We start from the raw sequence: 20825 nt of genomic DNA on the forward strand, positions 1-20825 counted from the left end.
ACTGAAGTACTCTAAAATGGCGGTACTCGGGTGCGTAAGTACTCATTACGAGTACGTTCGCTCATCTCTACTGCCTACATTCCTAAACACAGAATCTCCTGGTAGACTTAAGTCTTCATGCAAACCCTGGACTATGCGGTCACGTGATTATATTCTGGGACTGCCAATAAATTATGTCATGTGGGTTGAGTTCCTCCTGTTTCTATGGCTTTCACACAGTACAGATATTCTGTTGTACAGATCTGTATTGCAGCGCCCATAGCCTGTTATGGCCCACATACTGTGTGTCTCTGACTGAAGCTGTACGTTATAAAACAATAGGGGATTTAAGATGGTCTGGACCCCAGAACTGTGGCACCGAAATTGTGACTTCTGGGGCTTGTACATCACACCCCGACACTTTTTCAAAAGGTGGGTGGGCCATCACATTTACCGCTACTATATTCTACAGCAGAAATGAGTGTAGATTATAGCAAATAACTCCTATAGCTCCTAGGTAGAGTGGCTTTTCGTATGGCACACGGATGTACTGCCAGACTAAACAAATGTATAAACAGACTTGTACCTCTTAATACATTTGTCCCTGGTAGATGTGAAAAAACAGTCAAAATAAAATATGCTCCAATGTATAAATATTCATCTGCAAGTGAAATTTCATAGTGTTTCACCAAGCTTAATGTGACTTTAATAAAAGTTAGGAGATACTTTTAAGTTAAACATAGCATGCAAAGTATAACAAAATGGGGACCTCTGCCATAGACTAAGGGTGCCTACCCACTAGTGATATATTTTCTTACGATACGAGAGCGAGTGCCTCGCAGCGCAGATAAAACTCTATGATATCGCTTAGTGTTTTCAATGGGGCCGGTGGGAATGAAGGAATCCTCTGCCACAGAAGTCCATGATGCTATCCCATTGCTTTCAATGGGGTTGGCACTGTTGCGGCCCCATTGAAAGCAGTGCGTTGCAGGCAACCCCTGCAGCAAGGGTTTTTTGGGAAGGGCTTGAAATATAAGCCTTTCCCTGAAAATCATCCATAGCGGTAAAAAAAAAAAAAAAATTATACTTACCTAGAAGAGCTGCCCGGCTCTTCTGTCCGGCCCCGGCAGTCGTCTTCTGTCAGCCGGGGATTGAAAAATCTCCGTCCCCAGAAAGAGCTTGCCTCATTGGCTGAGCACTCAGCCAATCACAGGCAGTGCTCAGCCATTGAATGACAGCTGAGTGCTGCCTGTGATTGGTCACAGCGCTCAGCCAATCACAGGCAGTGCTCAGCCCTTCATTGAACTCAATGCCAACCCCATTGAAAACACTGAGCGATATCGCAGATTTTTTTTTCTGTGCTGCGAGGCTTGAGAGTAAAAATCGCAAATGAGTATGAAACCATTGAAAATCATTGGTTTCATAATCATGTGTTTTCACTCACTCTTGCATCGCAAGAAAATATATCGCTAGTGGGTAGGCACCCTTATATTGATCTCATGCTCTAGGTTGTTAGTGCTTACGTATGGCATGTTTCTGAAACTTCCAATCATCTACCTGGCTGGTAGTAAGTTGAAGTTTTCACAATGGAAAAAACAGTTGCAGCGCCCAATTAAAACAAGCACATGCACTTTTTTATCATTGCTCACTGACCTGTGAATAGCTCAACACAACACAAAGGTGTTTTAGTAGGACGCGTAGGGACGTGTTAGTTTTTGTTTCATTATGCCAACAAATTCGCCCATATATAATTGGGCAAGGACTCGTTAAATGAGATTCTTAGACTGCTTTGTTTTTGATGGTCGAACTACCACATTAATCAGGCCTTAGGCTGAGCCAGAGACTCCATTTGGGTGTTATTTGCTGTCCTTAATCTGCCTGTATATATTTTTGTGAAACTGGATTCGATCTCACAGAGAGAAAAAAGTAGCTTTTCTTCAATGATGGCTTTTTGTCTTCCTTTGCCAAGATCTCCATGGATGGAACAAATACAATCCCACTGAAGTGAATGGCGTGATGGAACGCATGTCAGGCCACCAACAGTCGAATTTTCTCGATGAGCCAGGAGGTATTTCTCTGGATTGGTGTGGGTACCAGCTGTTGGATCCCCACCGATTGGCACGTTACCCCTATTCTGTGGATAAAGGATAACTTGCTGAGATGGAAATACCCTTTTAACCCCTTAGTGACAGCCCTATCGTAAAACTACGTCCTGCTGTTGCAGGACGTGTATGGAGAGAGGTAGCGCCGCTATCTCCCTCCATACAGTGCGGGCATCAGCTGTTTATTACAGCTGACACCCGCAGGCAATAGCTGCGCTCGGCCGTTCGCGGCTATTAACCCTTTAAATGCCGCTGTCAATTCTGACAGCGGCATTTAAATCCCCCGAACCGCACGCCCCCCCCCCCCAGCGGTGAGATCGGGGGAGCCGTGCAGGTGTCATGGCAGCCGGGGGCCTAATGAATGGCCCCAGGGCTGCCTTAGCAGACTGCCTATCCAGCCATCCACACAGGGTGGCTTGAAAGACTGCCTGTAAAAAAGCAGTATGACGTAATGCTATAGCATTACGTCATACTGCAGGAGCGATCAAAGCATCGCATGTTAAAGTCCCCCAGGGGGACTTCAAAGTAATGTAAAAAAAATAATCAATAAAGTTTTTTTAATTGTTAAAAAAAAAAAGTTATAAAATTTTAAATCACCCCCCATTTAGCCATATCCATTATTAAAAAATCAAAATCATAAAATAAAAATATGTATTTGATATCGCCGCGTCCGTAAAAGTCAGATCTATCAAAGTAGTGCATTATTTTTCCCGCACGGTGAACGTCGTCTGAAAAAAAAAATAAAGAACGCCAGAAATACACTTTTTTTAGTTACCCTGTCTCCCAGAAAAAACGCAATAAAAAGCGATCAAAACGTCGTATGTATTCCAAATTGATACTATCGGAAACTTCAGGACATCCCGCAAAAAATGAGCCCTTGCTCAACTACGTCGATGGAAAAATAAAAAAGGTATTGCGCGCACAAAATGACCGCAGAAAATAATTGAAAAAAATTAAATATCTTTAAAAAAAAAATAAAAGTACTACAGCAAAAAAAATACTATATAAGTTTGGTATCGTAGTAATCGTACTGACCCATAGAATAAAAATATCAGGTCGTTTTTGTTGCAATTTGTGTGCTGTAGAAACAGGACGCACCGAAAGATGGTGGAATGTCGTTTTTTTTCCATTTCTCTCCGCTAAGAATTTTTAAAAAGTTTTTCAGTAAATTATATGGTACAATAAATAGTGCCATTGAAAAATACAACTTATCCCGCAAAAAACAAGCCCACATACAGCGACGTCGATGGATAAATAAAGGAGCTACGATTTTTTAAAAGGGAGTAGGAAAAAACAAAAATGGAAAAAAGCTCCGTCACTAAGGGGTTAAAGGGGCTTTCCAAAAGAAAAACTATTAGTGATCTATCCTCAGGACAGGGCACAGATAGCAGATTGCATGTTTCCTCCACTCAGGACTCCTGCAGATTACCTGATTAACATGAGCTGCAGAAGGCCATTACCATCAAAAAGTCATCTGTAAAGTAGTGGCCCATTTTGGTAGCAAAGCTCATTCCCACTAAAGTAAGAGACAGCAAAACACTACCAAAATGGGCCACTACGATACAGATGTTTTGACAAATCCAGTCGTCTGCAGCTCATTGTAATCAGCTGATTTGTAGAGCAGACCAGTGCCGATCTGCTATAGGTCACCCATCCTGAGGATAGGTCACCAACAGTTTTTATACTGGAAAACCCCTTTAGTGCAGAATTACTTCACTCCTTACACTGTCAGGGCTCCTACCCACTTGCGTTTTTTTTTTTAATGCTACGATATCGCTGAGTTTTTTTACCTCGATTGTCAATGGGACTTTCTAATGTTTAAAACGCATCGCACAAAAATCACAAAGCACAAACTTGTGATACGATTTTAACATTAGAAAATCCCATTGACATTTGCGTTAAAAGAACGTAGCGATATCGCAGCGTTAAAAAAAAACGCAAGTGGGGAGGAGCCTTTAGGCCTCATGCCCACTTGCATGCACGGATTCCATCTGCTGAATCCCACTGCTGAATCCAGCCATGCCCGCAGACATGGACAAAAAAATGCATCTTCTTACCTGTCCAGATCCAGCGCGGGTCTCCTCTATGCCGGACGGATCTTCTTTCTTCAACACGGCGGATGTATCCAGGCGCGCCGGTCGATGTGTGGATAAATGCGCAGTGCAATTTTTTATTTATTTTTTCTTAATCAGCTGCTTTCCCGCGGCACGTCCACAGTGACAGCTGTGGCTGTGCCACGGATTGGGCGGCTTCCATTGACTTTAATGGAAGCCGTCCCTGTGGAAGTTGCAGAAAAATGAAGCATGCTGTGACTTCTTCCCGTGCGTGGAAAAAATTACATCTGCATGCTTTTAACTGTTTTGCGGACCCTAATGCATCCCTCTGGGTGGCTTGATTTGCGGATCTCCCACGTCGGTTCTGCAAATCAAATCCGCCCGTGGACATTGGGCCTTAAACGTCAGCCAAAACAAGAAATATAATTTTAATGGGAACTGGAACCAATGTAGCCATACTCAGTAGAAAACTGTCAGCTGCAAGCTTTTCCATCTGTCAATGTTCTCTCCTGACATCCCTATAAACATGCATGCTCGGCCCAGTTTGCGTGTTTATTTCAATGGAGAGTTGACTAAGCCACTGCCAGACGCTCCCTCTACTACACCAGGTCAAACGTGTTGAAATCTAAGATGCTCCATCACCGGATCCCTTTGACATCTGTGATCAGGAGACCCCAATGCATGTAAAGCCCGTCATATACATTAGGCTATGTGTATGAGGGAGCAGCTCAACTTTTCTGACAGATGATATCAGGAGAAAGGACGATTCAAGATGTTGAATTTCAATGCCCGATCCTTCTCTTTTTTATGGGAGATAAGCTGTCGCTAGAGCTGTTTGGCTGCGGCTTACCTCCCCATGGGGGAACTGGTAAAAACTGCTGTTGGGTTAACGATCGTTCGTTAGACTGGTCATGCAATGTCCAAAACTTGCATCATTTAAGTCCTCATGTAAATACACCCCGAGAGAGAATACTGTGAAAGGGAGACCACCACACATAGCAATGCTGCATTCAGACGGAACGATTATCGTTTAGAAGATTGTTCAAATGATAATTGTTCAGTTTAAACGCGAGACAACAACTGAACGATGAAAGAGAATTATGCTGTGCTCGTCCTTCATTCAGTTTGAGCTGACATAAAAATCATTGCCGGCTCGTATCACGTAAAACACTGAACAAGGAGTGAAGGAGAACTGCACGATTCTCAACGAAAATTGTGCAGTCTAAACAGGCTACACGAGTGCGAACGCGCTGGCGATGACATCATCGGCTTGTTCGCTCGGGCAAACGAGAGTCGTGAGGTTCTCGTGTCTAAAAGGGCTTCGAGTCAGACTGCAGCAGTGTTTCTTCTTCCCACCCCCAGCCCCATTCTTCATTATTGAAATTCAATGGAACTGCAACAGCTGTGTGCAAAGAGGAGGGGGTGGGATAAAGCCAGGCCTTTTGTCACCGACCAACATTTCAGGACAAGCAGCGTGATCAGTTGCTCTAGTTTTCCTTTGCACTCGTTTTTCTGCATCTCCCCAAGTGTCGTTTTTGCACAGTCCATAGATTCAAACTGCAACTGTGCTTGGTGAACTGTGCCAGCTCTGCCAACTTTCTGAACAAATTCACAGGTTCTCAGCTGGTGTAAGTAAAGCAGATTGTAGGCATCAGACTATTGCTGGTAAATTCCCGTTTTTCATCATTCTTGGGTTGGGTTCAAATGATTTTTTCTTAAAATTCTAATAGAAAATCCTATTTTGTAAATAAGAGCATTAAAGACATGTTTAGCTAATAAGGGGTGGTTGGTATACCTCCCAGGATACAACAGCTGAATCGAGTGAGACATTTGGCACTGGAGAACATGCTGCAGGCTTCTTACTAAAATTAGTCGACATGTTCTGACACCAACATTGTAGTTCCTCCCTAACAAGTGGAACATTTTGGGGTCTCCTAGCAGGACGCACCCACCATAATTACTGTAAGAGTAAAACCTGTCCTTTTTCAGAGGTTGAAAGGCCGTTGTGTGGAATTGATCTACATAGATTGCTTTGTGTATGCTGGCTGCTCCGGACAAAAGCTACACCTCCCGATTCCCCCATACATATGAATGCAGAATGTGCATCTGCTCTCAACGGGGAGAGGGGGTAAGCTGCTGCCATACACCTCTGGTCTGATGCTCTTTCTCTCCGAAATTATCCGTCAGGGAAGGGTCAGCACAGCCCGATACACAAGAAGGACTTTGCTCTTCAGGTGCTTTTAGATGGAACGATTATAGTTCAAACGAACAAAAGTGAACGCTAATTGTTTAAAGTGAGCCAATGACTGAACGACAAACGAGAATCGTGTTCAGTGTTCACTTTCAGCCAGCATAAAAATCATGTCCGGTTTGTACACTTTAAAGCAGGCTGCACAAGCCCCGACGAGCTGCTGATGACGTCACCGGCTCGCTCGTTCAGGCAAATGAGAATCTGGCACTTCTCGTTGTGTCTAAGAGCAACATTACGTTTATGGAGATTCTTAGAGACAATCCCGTAGGCGAGCAGCAGCCAAGAGAGGTGGTGACTGTGAGTCCTATAACCACTGAGGATGGAAGCCTGCAAGTAACATTCCAGTAAGAAGACAACCCTATTAAAATATAACTTTTATCAGCTTGTTTAAAAATCCTCACAAAGCCATAAATAATTAACAATAAAAGTCTACTCATCAGCGTGACCAAATACATAGAATCAGGGACAACCAACACAAGATATGAAGCTTTAAAGGGGTTGTCCCGCGCCGAAACAGGTTTTTTTTTTATTCAATAGGCCCCCCGTTCGGCGCGAGACAAACCCGATGCAGGGGTAAAAAAAAACAAACATACGGTACTTACCCGAATCCCGGCGCTGCTGCGACTTCTTACTTACCTTAGTAAGATGGCCGCCGGGATCTTCACCCACGATGCACCGCGGGTCTTCTCCCATGGTGCACCGTGGGCTCTGTGCGTTCCATTGCCGATTCCAGCCTCCTGATTGGCTGGAATCGGCACGTGACGGGGCGGAGCTACGAGGAGCCGCTCTCCGGCACGAGCGGCCCCATTCAGAAGAAAGAAGACCGGACTGCGCAAGCGTGTCTAATCGGGCGATTAGACGCTGAAATTAGACGGCTCCATGGAGACGGGGACGCTAGCAACGGAACAGGTAAGTGAATAACTTCTGTATGGCTCATAATTAATGCACAATGTACATTACAAAGTGCATTAATATGGCCATACAGAAGTATATAACCCCACTTGCTTTCGCGGGACAACCCCTTTAATGCACGTAAAGTTCTAATTTCCAAGTAAAAAGATGAATGATGAATGTCAATGTCAAAATGAATCTATCCTACTCACACAGCCATGGTACTCACATCGTGGGCAGAGCAGATAACTTCAGCAGTTAAAGGGTCTTATGTATCACAGTCTGGATGCACTCCCTGGTACCGTACTACACACTATCTGCATTAAAGTGGAGTAACTGTCTTGAAAAGGACGCCCTCACTTATCGTTAACTGCCAAGTTCTCTCAAAGCAGATGGATGCTGTTCATATTTCCTGACCCAATGTTCCAGTTCATCCTATAGATGTTCAACAGGGTTCCAGTTGGGCCTCTGTGTAGGCAAGTCCAATCGTGGAACATCCTCAAGCCAACATAAAACAGGGCTGGATTTGTGACAAGACGCATAGCCTTGTTGGAAGAATGGCTGACCATAGCCAGAGTATTGCCACATTGTTGGCAGCACATTATTGTCCATGTTGATGGTTCTTTCCACTACAACTAATGTAGCGAGACCATGCCACATAGAACATTCCCAGGTCATAACAGAACCCCCGTCATACTTAACTGTTGGCACAACACACTCAGGCAGAAGGCATTCACCAGGCATCCTCCACACCCAGGCACTTTCATCTGATTTGAAGATGGAGTAGTGCCATTCATCACTCTATAGAATGTTCTTCTGTTGCTCAACTGTCCAACGACGCTCCTTGCACCACTGTAGATGGGCCGATGCATCGTCTTTGGGAACTCTCCAGATGTTTTTAGAATGAATGAAGGGAAATAGCAGCTGAAGTGTATCAGCTGTTCGTAGAAAGTATACCGTAGGGATTATACAATATCATTAGGGTCAAAGGAGGCTCAACTAAGTGTTAACATATGTAAATAAGTAATATAGTGGTTGACATCCGCCTGCAATCGGAGATAACGTTTATTGGTTGTCATGGTAACCTGGAGCCTAGTAAAGGCTCCCAGGCCTTCAAAGAAAAAAGAATGCCAGAATTGTTGCTTTTTTGGGTTGCCCAGCCTCCTCAAAAATTGAAAAAAAGCTGCTCAAACCATTAAAACTACAGCTTGCCCTGCAAAAGAACAAGTCGTCATACAGCCCCATTGACAGAAAAATAAAGATATGGGTTTCAGAATATGACAGACAGAAGTTTTTTTGTTTAAAATAAGTATTTTTTAAAAGTAATAAAACCTAAAAAAACGAAAAAAAATTAAATTTGGCATCACCACAATTGTACTAACCGATAGAATAAAATTAATATGTCAATTTTACCATATTGTGAACGCCATAAAAATGAAGTCCAAAAACGAATCGTACAATTGTTCTTTTTTTTCTTATTTCACCCATTTTAAACATTTTTTTTATAACAATAATTTTTATTGAGTTTTCCATTATACAAACAAATGCACAGCAGTATGGAAAGATTTCCAGTCATAATCCAAAAATGTAGCTACGAGCCTTGTATCTTCTGAAAAGGAGTATATAACAAAATAATAGCAATCAAGTGTTATCTTCACAGCTTTCGGTGCTATTATCGGGAAGAACATTATACAATAAATAACAATGGCCTGGCCAGGGCCAAATAGTATTTCAAGGGGGAAGAAGGGAAGGGTTGGATGGTGGAGTATTCCCTCTCTCTCAGGACTGCCGCCCCTAGGGGCAAAGGCACCAGAAAATCATATTTAGGTAAGTAGGCTCAACTCCGCCGTAGGAAGGGCATAATTTATCTATTCATTGGGTCCATATACTAAGAAATGTATCATTTTTGTCTTCTGCTATCGAGGTTAGCCTTTCATTTATCAGATACCAGTTCATGCGGCGTTTAACTTCAGAGAAGTCCAGAGAAGCTTTACGCCAGGAATGAGCAATAGTTTGTTTTGCAGCTAAGAAGAGGAAAGAAATCAATTTTCTGGAATTTGGGGATATATTCTTGATTTTTTTGTTCAACAGAGCCTCCCATGGATTTTTGTGCAGGTTATGGTACGTTACTGAGTAAATTAGGGAGTATGTTCTACTCCACAGTCTTTTGACCCTGGGGCAGGACCACCATATATGGAGCATGTCTCCAGGGGAAGAACAACCTCTGAAACATTCTTTAGAGTAGCCAGGGACCACATGTGCGATTCGGGTGGGGACCAAATACCAACGAAGAGGGATTTTATATGAAGTCTCCAACATTAGTATGTTACGGACCCCTTGATTGGTAGATCTCCAAATCAGAGACCACCCCTCCTCACTTAGAATGTCCCCCAAGTTCCGCTCCCACTTGGTTACATATGATAATTGTGTGCGGTATGTAGAGTGAACAAGGTTCGAGTATATTTGAGAGATGAGACCTTTTGCCTGCAGGTGTTTAAGGCAGAAGAATTCAAAGAGGGTAAGAGTGTGTGGGGATTTTGTATTTTTCAATAGGGATGATAGACAATTTTTTAATTGTAGATAGCAGAATATTTCCGAGGATGGCATGTCCTTGTTTTTCTGTAGGATGGGGAACGTAGTCACACCTTCCTGAGAGAGTAAATGGTGAACCTTAGTAATGCCTCTATGCGTCCAATTGTGAAGCGGTAAAGGGGAGTCATGACCTGGTGGAAATAACGGATTATGTAAGAGTGGCAGCAGTGGTGATGAGGGGGAGCAGATTCCCGGAGTATTTTATGGAGTCCCAAACTCTAAGAGACCTTTTAAACATGTTTAAGTAAATTACGTTACGTTAAACATAGCACCACTAATATTACAACTGTTACCATAAACAAGCTCTCACACCGCCACGTCGACACAAAAGTAAAAAAGTTAAAGATTCTTCATTACACTTAAAACTCACTTATATTCTGCAACGCGGTATGCAAAACAACTTGCCTTGGGTCACGGAGACAGGGAGTCTTGGGTCACAGAGGGCAGGGTGCCTTGGGTCACAGAGGCGGGGCACCTAAGCCCCGAGTCCCATTACTCACATCCCTGTACAGCTGCACCACCTCTCCCTCTTTGCTGAAGTTAGCGCAAGCAACGATGATATCCCGCCCTTGCACTGTGAGACTCTCTGTCCCAACCTGAGCAGACACTTCCGGCTGGGATAGAGAGCTGCACAGCACAAGTGCGGGATTTCACCAGTGGCTGAGCTGTACCATGGATGTGAGCACTGTGGCTGGAGACCCAGGCGGCCCACCTCTGTGACTCGAGGCAGGTTGTTTTGCATATTGCATATATAAGTGAGGTTTTTCGAGTAATGAAGAATCTTCTCCTTTTGAGAAACATATGTTCAGCTTGTGTGACGGGTAGCGCTATGGGGCCTGCGTACAGTAGATATTAATAGTGACAGAATCCCTTTAAGGCTCTTCAAGAAAAAAACCTAAAAAGAAAAATGTGTGCGTACGTCTAAACATATTTCCTTCATTGCAGTATTGTGACTTCTATAGTCAGTTTACATGTTGGTATCATATGTACTGCTGGTACTAATACACTCTGTAAAAAAACAACAAAAAACAAGCCCCTAGAAGTTGCTGTTTTGCAGCAAAACTCTGCTTGCAGTTCCATCTCAGGCAGATATACAAATATTTAGAGTTGTGGTGTGATTAGACGAACATTCGGTCTTGTCACCGGAGGCCCTAAAAGTGGTTCCCCCCCCCCTTGGCCTATAAAAAGTTCTCGGAGGCTCCTTGTGTGTAGTGACCTCTTCTTCCGCTTGTGTAGAGCTTATGGATCACTAGACGCCTCTACGACGCAATCATAGAGATTTCCCCTAGTAAATAGTCTGAGAGGGATGCATTATTGGAATGTGAGAGGCTGGATGGTCGTATCTACTAATTGCCTGCCACCGAGCCGTTCTGACCAGACTGTTAGGAGGTGTTGGGACCAGTGGATGTGTGACAATATGCACAGAAGGCAACCGGGCTCGGGACGCTTTCAGCACACCATCAGTAGTGAGGATTAACTGGCCACCAAAAGCAGCTCCAACTGTTTCAATGTCTGCCATCCCAAGACAGCTGGCACAAACGTTACAGGCCCCTGTGCCTGTCACAACCATTTCCAAGCACTTGGCTGAAGGACATTTGGTCTCATGGCCACCCACCGTCGCCTTTGTTTGCAGTGGTGTCTTGAATGACAGAACTGGACAGCTACAGACTGGAAACAGTTTGCTTTCAGCGATGAATCCTGGTTTAGTTCGGGCACTGATAGCCGTGTTCATGTCTGGAGACCTCGGGGTGAGCGCCTCAATTCTGCCTTTGCTGTGGAGCTGCATACTACCCCAACTGCTGGTCTGGTGGTCTGGGGGGGTCATTGGATATGACAGTCGGTCACCCCTAGTAGTGGTATGAGGGACAATGACAGCTCAGCAATATGCTCAGGACATCCTGCAGCCACATGTGTTCCTCTCATGGCGGCTTCCAAGGGGCATTTTCCAACAGGATAATACTCAGCCGCACACACAAGGGGGTCACAGGAATGTCCCCCACAACATCGTCACACTTGTGTGGACTGCCCAGTCACCATGTTTATTGCCAATAGTACATGTATGGGACCATCAGGGACGCCAACTTCGACAGCCTACCAGTTTGCATGATCTAGAGGCTCAGTTACAGCAAATTGGAGCGATATGCTGTAGAATACCATATGGAACCGATATGCCTCCATGCCCCCCGTATCACATCTTGTATCCAAGCTAGAAGTGGTACAACAGGGTACTAGAGCCTCCATGCCCGCCCGTATCACATCTTGTATTGAAGCGAGAGGTGGTACAACAGGGTACTAGACCCTCCATGCCCCCTTCCCTATCACATCTTGTATAAAAGCAAGAAGCGGTACAAAAGGGTACTAGGGCCTTCATGCCTCCCTATCACATCTTGTATCCAAGCTAGAGGCAGTACAGCAGGGTACTAGAGCCTCCATGTCCCCTGTATCACATCTTGTATCCAAGCTAGAGGTGGTACAACAGGGTACCAGAGCCTCCATGCCCGCCTGTATTACATCTTGTATCCAAGCTAGAAGCGGTACAACAGGGTACTAGAGCCTCCATGCCCCCCTATCACATCTTGTATCTAACCCAGTGGTGGTACAACAGGGTACTAAAGGCTCCATGCCCCCCGGATCACATTTTGTATCCAAGCTAGAGGCGGTACAACAGGGTACTAGAGGCTCCATGCATGCCTGTATCACATCTTGTATCCAAGCTACAACAGGGTACTAGAGAGGCCATAGCGGAATCCGGCCTTGCTCCTGGACGGCGTCTTCGCTTACCTAAGTTTATCTGTATTACGGATGGCTCGCTGTCGGACATGCGCAGTAGATTTTTTTTTCACATTTTTTTTCTACCTGCACCGTCGCTAGACAATAATGCGGAACCCATGTCCTTTCCGCAATGTCAATTGTGGAAGGGCTGCGGGTCCGACGGCTTTAATTGACTTCAATGGAAGCTATCTGTGCAAAAATAGAACATGCTGCAACTTAATTTCTGTGAACGGAAATCGCAATCGCCGTCCGCTGATGTTCTATTAGTTTGAATGTGAGCGGATCGTCCGTGCCGGTGATAATGGTGGATTCTGCGATGCAAGCTCTGTTGTGAGAGCGGACCAGTGACTACCCCTCTGATCGGATCCCGTACTGACCTAGATCCCCCTTACCTTGACGGCTATGTAGTGTCCCCTCTACCCCTACAGCTATATGGTGCCCCCCTAACCCCCACAGCTATATGGTGCCCCATTACCCCACAGCTATATGGTGCCCCCCTAACCCCCACAGCTATATGGTGTCCCCATTACCCCACAGCTATATGGTGCCCCCCTAACCCCCACAGCTATATGGTGTCCCTATTACCCCACAGCTATATGGTGTCCCCATTACCCCACAGCTATATGGTGCCCCCCTAACCCCCACAGCTATATGGTGTCCCCAATACCCCACAGCTATATGGTGCCCCCCCTAACCCCCACAGCTATAGGGTGTCCCCATTACCCCACAGCTATATGGTGCCCCCCTATCCCCCACAGCTATATGGTGCCCCCATTACCCCACAGCTATATGGTGCCCCCCTAACCCCCACAGCTATATGGTGCCCCCATTGCCCCACAGCTATATGGTGCCTCCCTAACCCCCACAGCTATATGGTGTCCCCATTACCACACAGCTATATGGTGCCCCCTATCCCCCACAGCTATATGGTGTCCCCATTACCCCACAGCTATATGGTGCCCCCCCCCTAACCCCCACAGCTATAGGGTGTCCCCATTACCCCACAGCTATATGGTGTCCCCATTACCCCACAGCTATATGGTGTCCCCATTACCCCACAGCTATATGGTGCCCCCCCCTAACCCCCACAGCTATATGGTGCCCCCCCCCCTAACCCCCACAGCTATATGGTGTCCCCATTACCCCACAGCTATATGGTGCCCCCCTATACCCCACAGCTATATGGTGCCCCCCTAACCCCCACAGCTATATGGTGTCCCCATTACCCCACAGCTATATGGTGCCCCCTAACCCCCCACAGCTATATGGTGTCCCCATTACCCCACAGCTATATGGTGCCCCCCCTAACCCCCCCACAGCTATATGGTGTCCCCATTACCCCACAGCTATATGGTGCCCCCCTAACCCCCACAGCTATATGGTGTCCCCATTATCCCACAGCTATATGGTGTCCCCATTACCCCACAGCTATATGGTGCCCCCCTAACCCCCACAGCTATATGGTGTCCCCATTATCCCACAGCTATATGGTGCCCCCCTAACCCCCACAGCTATATGGTGTCCCCATTACCCCACAGCTATATGGTGCCCCCCTAACCCCCACAGCTATATGGTGTCCCTATTACCCCACAGCTATATGGTGCCCCCCTAACCCCCACAGCTATATGGTGTCCCTATTACCCCACAGCTGTATGGTGTCCCCATTACCCCACAGCTATATGGTGCCCCCCTAGCCCCCACAGCTATATGGTGCCCCAACCCCCACAGCTATAGGGTGCCCCCATTGCCCCACAGCTATATGGTGCCCCCCATTACCCCACAGCTATATGGTGCCCCCATTACCCCACAGCTATATGGTGCCCCCATTACCCCACAGCTATATGGTGCCCCCCTAACCCCCACAGCTATATGGTGCCCCCATTGCCCCACAGCTATATGGTGCCTCCCTAACCCCCACAGCTATATGGTGCCCCCATTGCCCCACAGCTATATGGTGCCTCCCTAACCCCCACAGCTATATGGTGTCCCCATTACCCCACAGCTATATGGTGCCCCCTAACCCCCACAGCTATATGGTGCCCCCATTACCCCACAGCTATATGGTGCCCCCCTAACCCCCCACAGCTATATGGTGTCCCCATTACCCCACAGCTATATGGTGCCCCCCTAACCCCCACAGCTATATGGTGCCCCCCCCCCCTAATCCCCACAGCTATAGGGTGTCCCCATTACCCCACAGCTATAGGGTGCCCCCCTAACCCCCACAGCTATATGGTGCCCCCCTTAAACCCATGGGTACAAAAGAAAACCTAATCTTTATATTGCTTACACCACTGGGTATATAGTGCCCCCCTTACCCTCAGCGCTCTATGGTGCCCCTTCACCCCCACAGCTATGTGGCGCCCCCCTTACACCCACGGGTATATAGTGCCCCCTGCCAGCTTCCAGGGGAGGACTAGTATGTAGGGTTACAACACATTACTGCTGCGGCACTGAGAGACTAATGGCGGCTGTGAGGCCAGGACTCCCCAGGACGGCACTGCCTCACAGCCAGCCTGACGTGCGCAGTGACTGGAGCGTGAATAATCCCGGCGGCCATTACTGTGGGGCCGCCTCCCTCCTCCTCATCCCTGTGGCGAACATCTCCCAGCATCCTCAGCGCGCACGGCCCTCCCTTCCTGTTGATGCACCAATCTGTGGGGCTCTGTGGGAGAACCTGGCAACGACCCCCTCCCAGCCTCCTCCCGGCCAAGCACAACAACACGGCAGCCGAGTACTTCTAGACGGTCCGCTGCAGCGGGGGACATGGCGCACGGGGCGGCCAGCTGCCCGGGGAGGTGAGCCGAGGGCAGTATGGCGCCCGCCGCCCGCTAGACCAGGTGAGTGCTGGGTTCTCCTGCCGCCCGCTGCGGGCGCCCTGTGTTGTCCTCCTCCACGTGCGCTCTGTTGTTGTGCCGCCGCCGTCCTGCACTTTGTCTGCGCTGCCCGTCACCCCTGGGGGCAGCACTCCCCTGCCGTAAAGTACAGCGCCGTGCTCTACACCCATGAAGCTAGAAGTTAAGTGTCTGGCGGCGGCCTGTCTGACATTGTAGCATTAGTGGGGCAGGAGAGCCCACCCAGCCTGCAGGGTGTTAGGGTCGGTGTTGGGGGGCGTTCACACCTGCAGGGTGTTGGGGTGCGTTCACACCTGCTGGGTGTTGGGGTGCGTTCACACCTGCTGGGTGTTGGGGTCGGTGTTGGGGTGCGTTCACACCTGCAGGCTTCGCCTCTGGGCTCCTGTTAGACAACTTAGTGTTTGTACGGGCAGCCAAGCAGATACGTAGTTGCGAGAAATCGCTCAGTCGCGAACATCCGCTGTAGAAGAAATGACGACGACTGACCAAGCTGACTACATTGCATTTCTGTAGCGATTTTAGAGCGCGCTGTTATGTCTCCCACCGGAAAACTGTATCAGACGAAGGGGGAGTTGGCACCGGGGAGGGATTGGGGCTTCAGCATTACGGCACTTTTATACGAAACGATTAGGCCTCTTGTCCACGGACGGATCGGATTCTGCAGTGATAGACCTGCGGAAACCATTTACTGGAGATCGCGGATGTAATCGTTTTTCCGCTTAGATGTACGCGAATGAACAGCAGATCATCCGTGCAGAAAGAAATCCCCAACCCCCCCTCCCAGCCTTTTCCCCACCTCCCTAATTGCTTTTAACCTTCCAATCCGCGGTGCATACGCAATTGTATTTGCGGATCATCTGCACCCATTGACTTCTATTGAGCCCGTCTACACGGAATCCGCACTGAAATGAAGCAGCTGCTATTTGTTTTCCGCACCAAACGGTCCGCAAATCGGATCCGTATTCAGTTTCGGATACCAATGCTTCCCTATGGGCACTTTGAACTGTGGATCTTCCGTGCGGATGACCCATGTGGATTCCGCAAATCCAGTCCGCCCGTGGACGTTGGGCCTCATCATTCAGTTTCATGTTAGATTGTGCAAAACTGAATGCTGATCGTTGATGTAAACGCTGACGACAAATGATCATTCGTTTGCTTATTGTCAGTTAGGTGTAAAAAAATCCCTCCGACAATCGGCCTGTGAATGTAGGTGGCCGGGCGCTCCGCCTCCGCTCCCTGAGTGATAATCGTTTGGAATCCTCGCTATTTCCCTCGTTGGCCGTGTAAGGACTGTATAGGCTGGGGGGTGTTTATGCGAATAATCTAGCAGGAGGTTTTTAATTAGTGTGAAGAAAAGCCATTGTCCACTGAGGCACGAGGCATTGTGTGTAGCTGGGCAGACAATCGCCCCCCACCATATCCCCCTCAAGTCGTTTGAATGGCTGAATGAATGCCGTTTACACCTATCGACAAGCGGACGAACGACTATTTTCTGCCCACCCTTTCATGAATCCTGAGTGGGTGCCATATGGCAGCGCTTCCTCATCACGATTGTGGAGGAACCAAAGCACATTCACTTGTGTTTTCCTACATCTGAAGGCCCTCTTACACTATAAGATGAGCTGGACGCAGCCTGTGACCGGCGGTGCCGCAGCCATCGTATCTCCTTCACTTGGCATACATCTCCGCTGAACGATGATTGGGTAGTTCTGATCGCTCATTGGACCATAACCTTCCTCTACTGAACCCTTCTGTCAGCAAATCATTCCGATGACCGTTTACATGGAAGGATTTGCCGCAGACAATTATTTTTAGGTCCGCATGAAAGATCCAATTGGCAAGAATCGCAATGATTTTTCATGGATTGCTTGATTTGACTTAACGATTACCCGCACGATAACTGTGCCATGTAAATGGCCCACAAGGCACTTTTGCACTCTTAAGGGCTTATTCACACGGGCAAGAGTCACGCACAAATATGAATTACATTCTTTTGAATGGACTTCTTCACATTTTTGCTGCCAGCATGAGATGCACACAGTTTTATATAGCCCTAATTTATCCCTTCCTCATTAATGGGGGTGTGACCTGTAGAACAGAGTGAAGGGCCACTTAAAGGGGTTATTCAGGAAAGCAAAAACTTTTCAAAGCATGTGAGAGTGCTGTAAAAGTAAAAACTTAAAATGCTTCCTCACCTCGCTCCGGTGCCTGCCGCACCTGTTAACCCATTGCTTCTCTCCACTCCCTGCTGCAGCAGTGATGATAGCCCGTCATAGGGACATGTGACTGCTGCAACTAATCACTGGCCAAAGTACAAGTGACGGCAGTGGTCACAGGTTCCTGGTCTCATTGACATCATTGTGGCCGCAGGGGATCAGGTGAGTCCAGGAATTCTTCTAGGCAGTCTGACCTGGATAACCCCTTTAAAGAGGACTTGTTACCTCCCAGGCCCAGTCTGTGTTACTATAAAAGCTGCGAGTACAAAGGGAGCAAAAGCTTTCTGTAATATAAGTGATTAAAAAAAGTCATTTATTTTTTTCACTGTACACCTACCTTATACAAATGACCCGCCTCTCCGCAATTGGCTTGTAATGTCTGATTTACATGGGCTCGTAATTCCCCCCTCCCCCTCCCGGTTACAGAATCAAATGCAGGTATTTGCAGAAATCAAAGGCAAGAATACTAGCAAAGATGTATTTTTATGTATCAAGTTTACAAACTAACTTGTTTCCAGATTTTGAGCAACAAACTTACAGCTGGCCATAAATTTAAAGTTCACCCTGTCATCCACTATAAGCACTATTGACCAGGTTATGGTGCCTATAGTTTAGGTCAGTGTTCCCCCAACTCCAGTCCTCAGGGACCGCCAACAGGTCATGTTTTCAGTATTTCCTCAGTGTTACACAGGTGATGTAATTATTGTCAGTGCGTCAGACATTGCCACAGGTGTTCTTACCATAGGATATCCTGAAAACATGACCTGTTGGTGGTCCCTGAGGACTGGAGTTGGGGACCCCTGGTTTAGGTGATGTGGAGTCCAGGGAGACCTTAAGCCCTATAACTTCGTTAATGGGGCTTATAGTTGATGATGGGTCCCCTGTTAGCTCACCATAAGGGCCCATTCACACGGGTGCATGCTAGATGTGCCTGGGATTCTCAGGTGCAACTAGCAGCGGACAGGACACGGACACGTCTCTGTGTGCTGCCTGATCCCTGCGGGCTGCCTGATCCCTGTGGGCATTGCATGTCCGATACTGGTCCCTGAAACACTAGATATAGAATATGATCTGCCGCAATATTTTTTTCTTTTCTTACACAGACCATCAGTCCGTATGAAAAATGGCCTGAGTGACTAGCCTAATTGGCTCTAAGGGGTCAGTGTGTTGTCCATGAAGTACGTCCCTGTGAATGGGCCATAAATATAACGATTTGGCCAATTTCTTACATTCTCTTAAAAGAAACATTTTTTGGGAATGGGAAAAAAAAATCCCCCCCATATGAACAATTTTACCATGCTCCAGCTATATATTACTGATCGCAGTGTTCACCACTAAGGCTTGGCATACACTTCCTCGTCCGGTGGGGAGACGGCACTGCAGATGCTTCGGTCATCCATTTGGTTCACAGAAGGACTCAGCATATTGAAATTCAGCATGTGCGATCCTTGCCCCCGCCACACCCTTAGAGGGAATGTGTCATCTGAAAACGACCTATTATATAAATCACATTATTGTGTTTTAAAAACATTTTTTTAAGAATTTTTTATTTTTTTCAAATTTTTGGTCACAATCTATATTTTAGGATTTTCATTAACTTATTTTACATGCTGCATTTTTCACACTGACGAGAGAGCCTGATCCTAGTCTGTCCCTTCCTGATCTGTAGAGAAAGCTTTGCAGTAATAATCTCACTAATACAACAATCAGGATTAAGGCCCTTTTACATGCAATGATTATCGCTAAAACAACCGCACGACTGAGCGAACTGATGACCTTTTTGAATAAAATTGCACGTACAGATAATGGCTTTTAATCATATTCATTTTCTCCATTAGCTAGTACAAATTGTTTGCTCAGCTGGGCGTGTGTTTATGTGAGGAATTATCTGACAGGCAGGATTCCATTGTCTACTTCCTGTAGAGTAAGACTGAGTTCCCACGGGGCGAAAATCTTGCGGAATGTCTGCAGCAGGGCCACACGGAAATTCCCTGAGATTTCCGGAGTGGAAGGCTATTTGGCACGTGTTTTGAAGCCGCTTTATTCCACTGCGGAAATCTCTCCCCATAGAGGAAAGACATGTCAGTTTGCGCGTGGCTTGTCAATAGCGGACTGTCTGCAGTGTGTGGACGAGGTTTTTGCAAATCTTGTCCACTTTGCTGCTTAGTCTCAGGCTTAAGAATGCATTCAGAATTTCCGTGGCAACTCCGTACCATGTGAACCCAGCCTAAACAGTGTACTCATTATGTATGCAAGGCAAACACAATGAGTACATTGATAAATGGCAAGCCACTCAAAAACTGAATGAATTCCATTCAGATTGAAAGAATTTTGAGCAATCAAACGATGGTTTTTATGCCAGCTACTAAACCAGCGTTGAACGACTGTCCGCATTTACATAAAACTATTATCGCTCACTTTTGGCTGTTGGAACGAAATGTTAGTGATAACCGTTGCATGTAAAAGGGCCTTAACACCTCTATGTAGAGAACACAGGATCCTCCATTTACAATTAGCAATAAGCAGTGACCATCTACTCCTACTCTGCATAGGTCACAGACATGAATAGAAAGTCAATGGGTTCCCTTCAGCCCATGAGGCTACCGTAAAGCATATCTTCTAAATGCTGTTAAATGCAGCTCAGGAAAGATGGCCGTCCCCATAGTCATTTATGGACAACAGAATAAAAAAATCTACAATCAAAAAATGAAAACTGATTATATTTCACTATCTGGTTTTAATTAATACAAACCTTTTTTGATGATCTCGTCCCTTTAAATATGCAATCGGGACCGGTTGGGCCCTCCATATGTTTAGAGTTTCAGTAGGTATATGGGCTTCAAACAAGTTGAAACCAAACCTGTATTCCGCTGTACAAAACTTATCTAACTTTATTTTGCATACGTCAACCAAAAAGTAGATTCCAGGGCAGCGTCGTCGTACGGCTAGTAACCAGCCTAAAATAACTGTCGTTTAGAACCCCCCCCCCCCTTTACTAGGAGCCCCTGCATTCCTAATCTATAGATGCTTTCTTTCTGTACGCTCTATGAAGTGCTCGTTATCCCTTATAAAGATGGACGGAGGGGTGTGGGGGCTTTCATGAAAGACCCCAG

The 20825-nt window shown here is 46.6% G+C and overlaps 1 protein-coding gene across 4 annotated transcripts in view; it reads left to right on the plus strand.

Annotated features, from left to right (window-relative positions):
• Positions 1–20825, plus strand: part of HOMEZ (homeobox and leucine zipper encoding) — a 54818-nt gene that overhangs the window by 28836 nt on the left and 5157 nt on the right. The window contains exon 1 of one of the 4 annotated variants that reach the window (XM_066604009.1): positions 10469–10595. The exons of 2 other annotated variants lie outside the window; for them this stretch is intronic. The gene's annotated coding sequence lies outside the window, so the exon portion shown is untranslated. Of the gene's footprint in view, positions 1–10468; positions 10596–15261; positions 15482–20825 lie in introns of those variants that run through there. One more of the 4 variants, XM_066604006.1, reaches the window with a different exon arrangement.

This window comes from Eleutherodactylus coqui, chromosome 5, assembly GCF_035609145.1.
Source record: "Eleutherodactylus coqui strain aEleCoq1 chromosome 5, aEleCoq1.hap1, whole genome shotgun sequence".
NCBI lineage: Eukaryota > Metazoa > Chordata > Amphibia > Anura > Eleutherodactylidae > Eleutherodactylus > Eleutherodactylus coqui.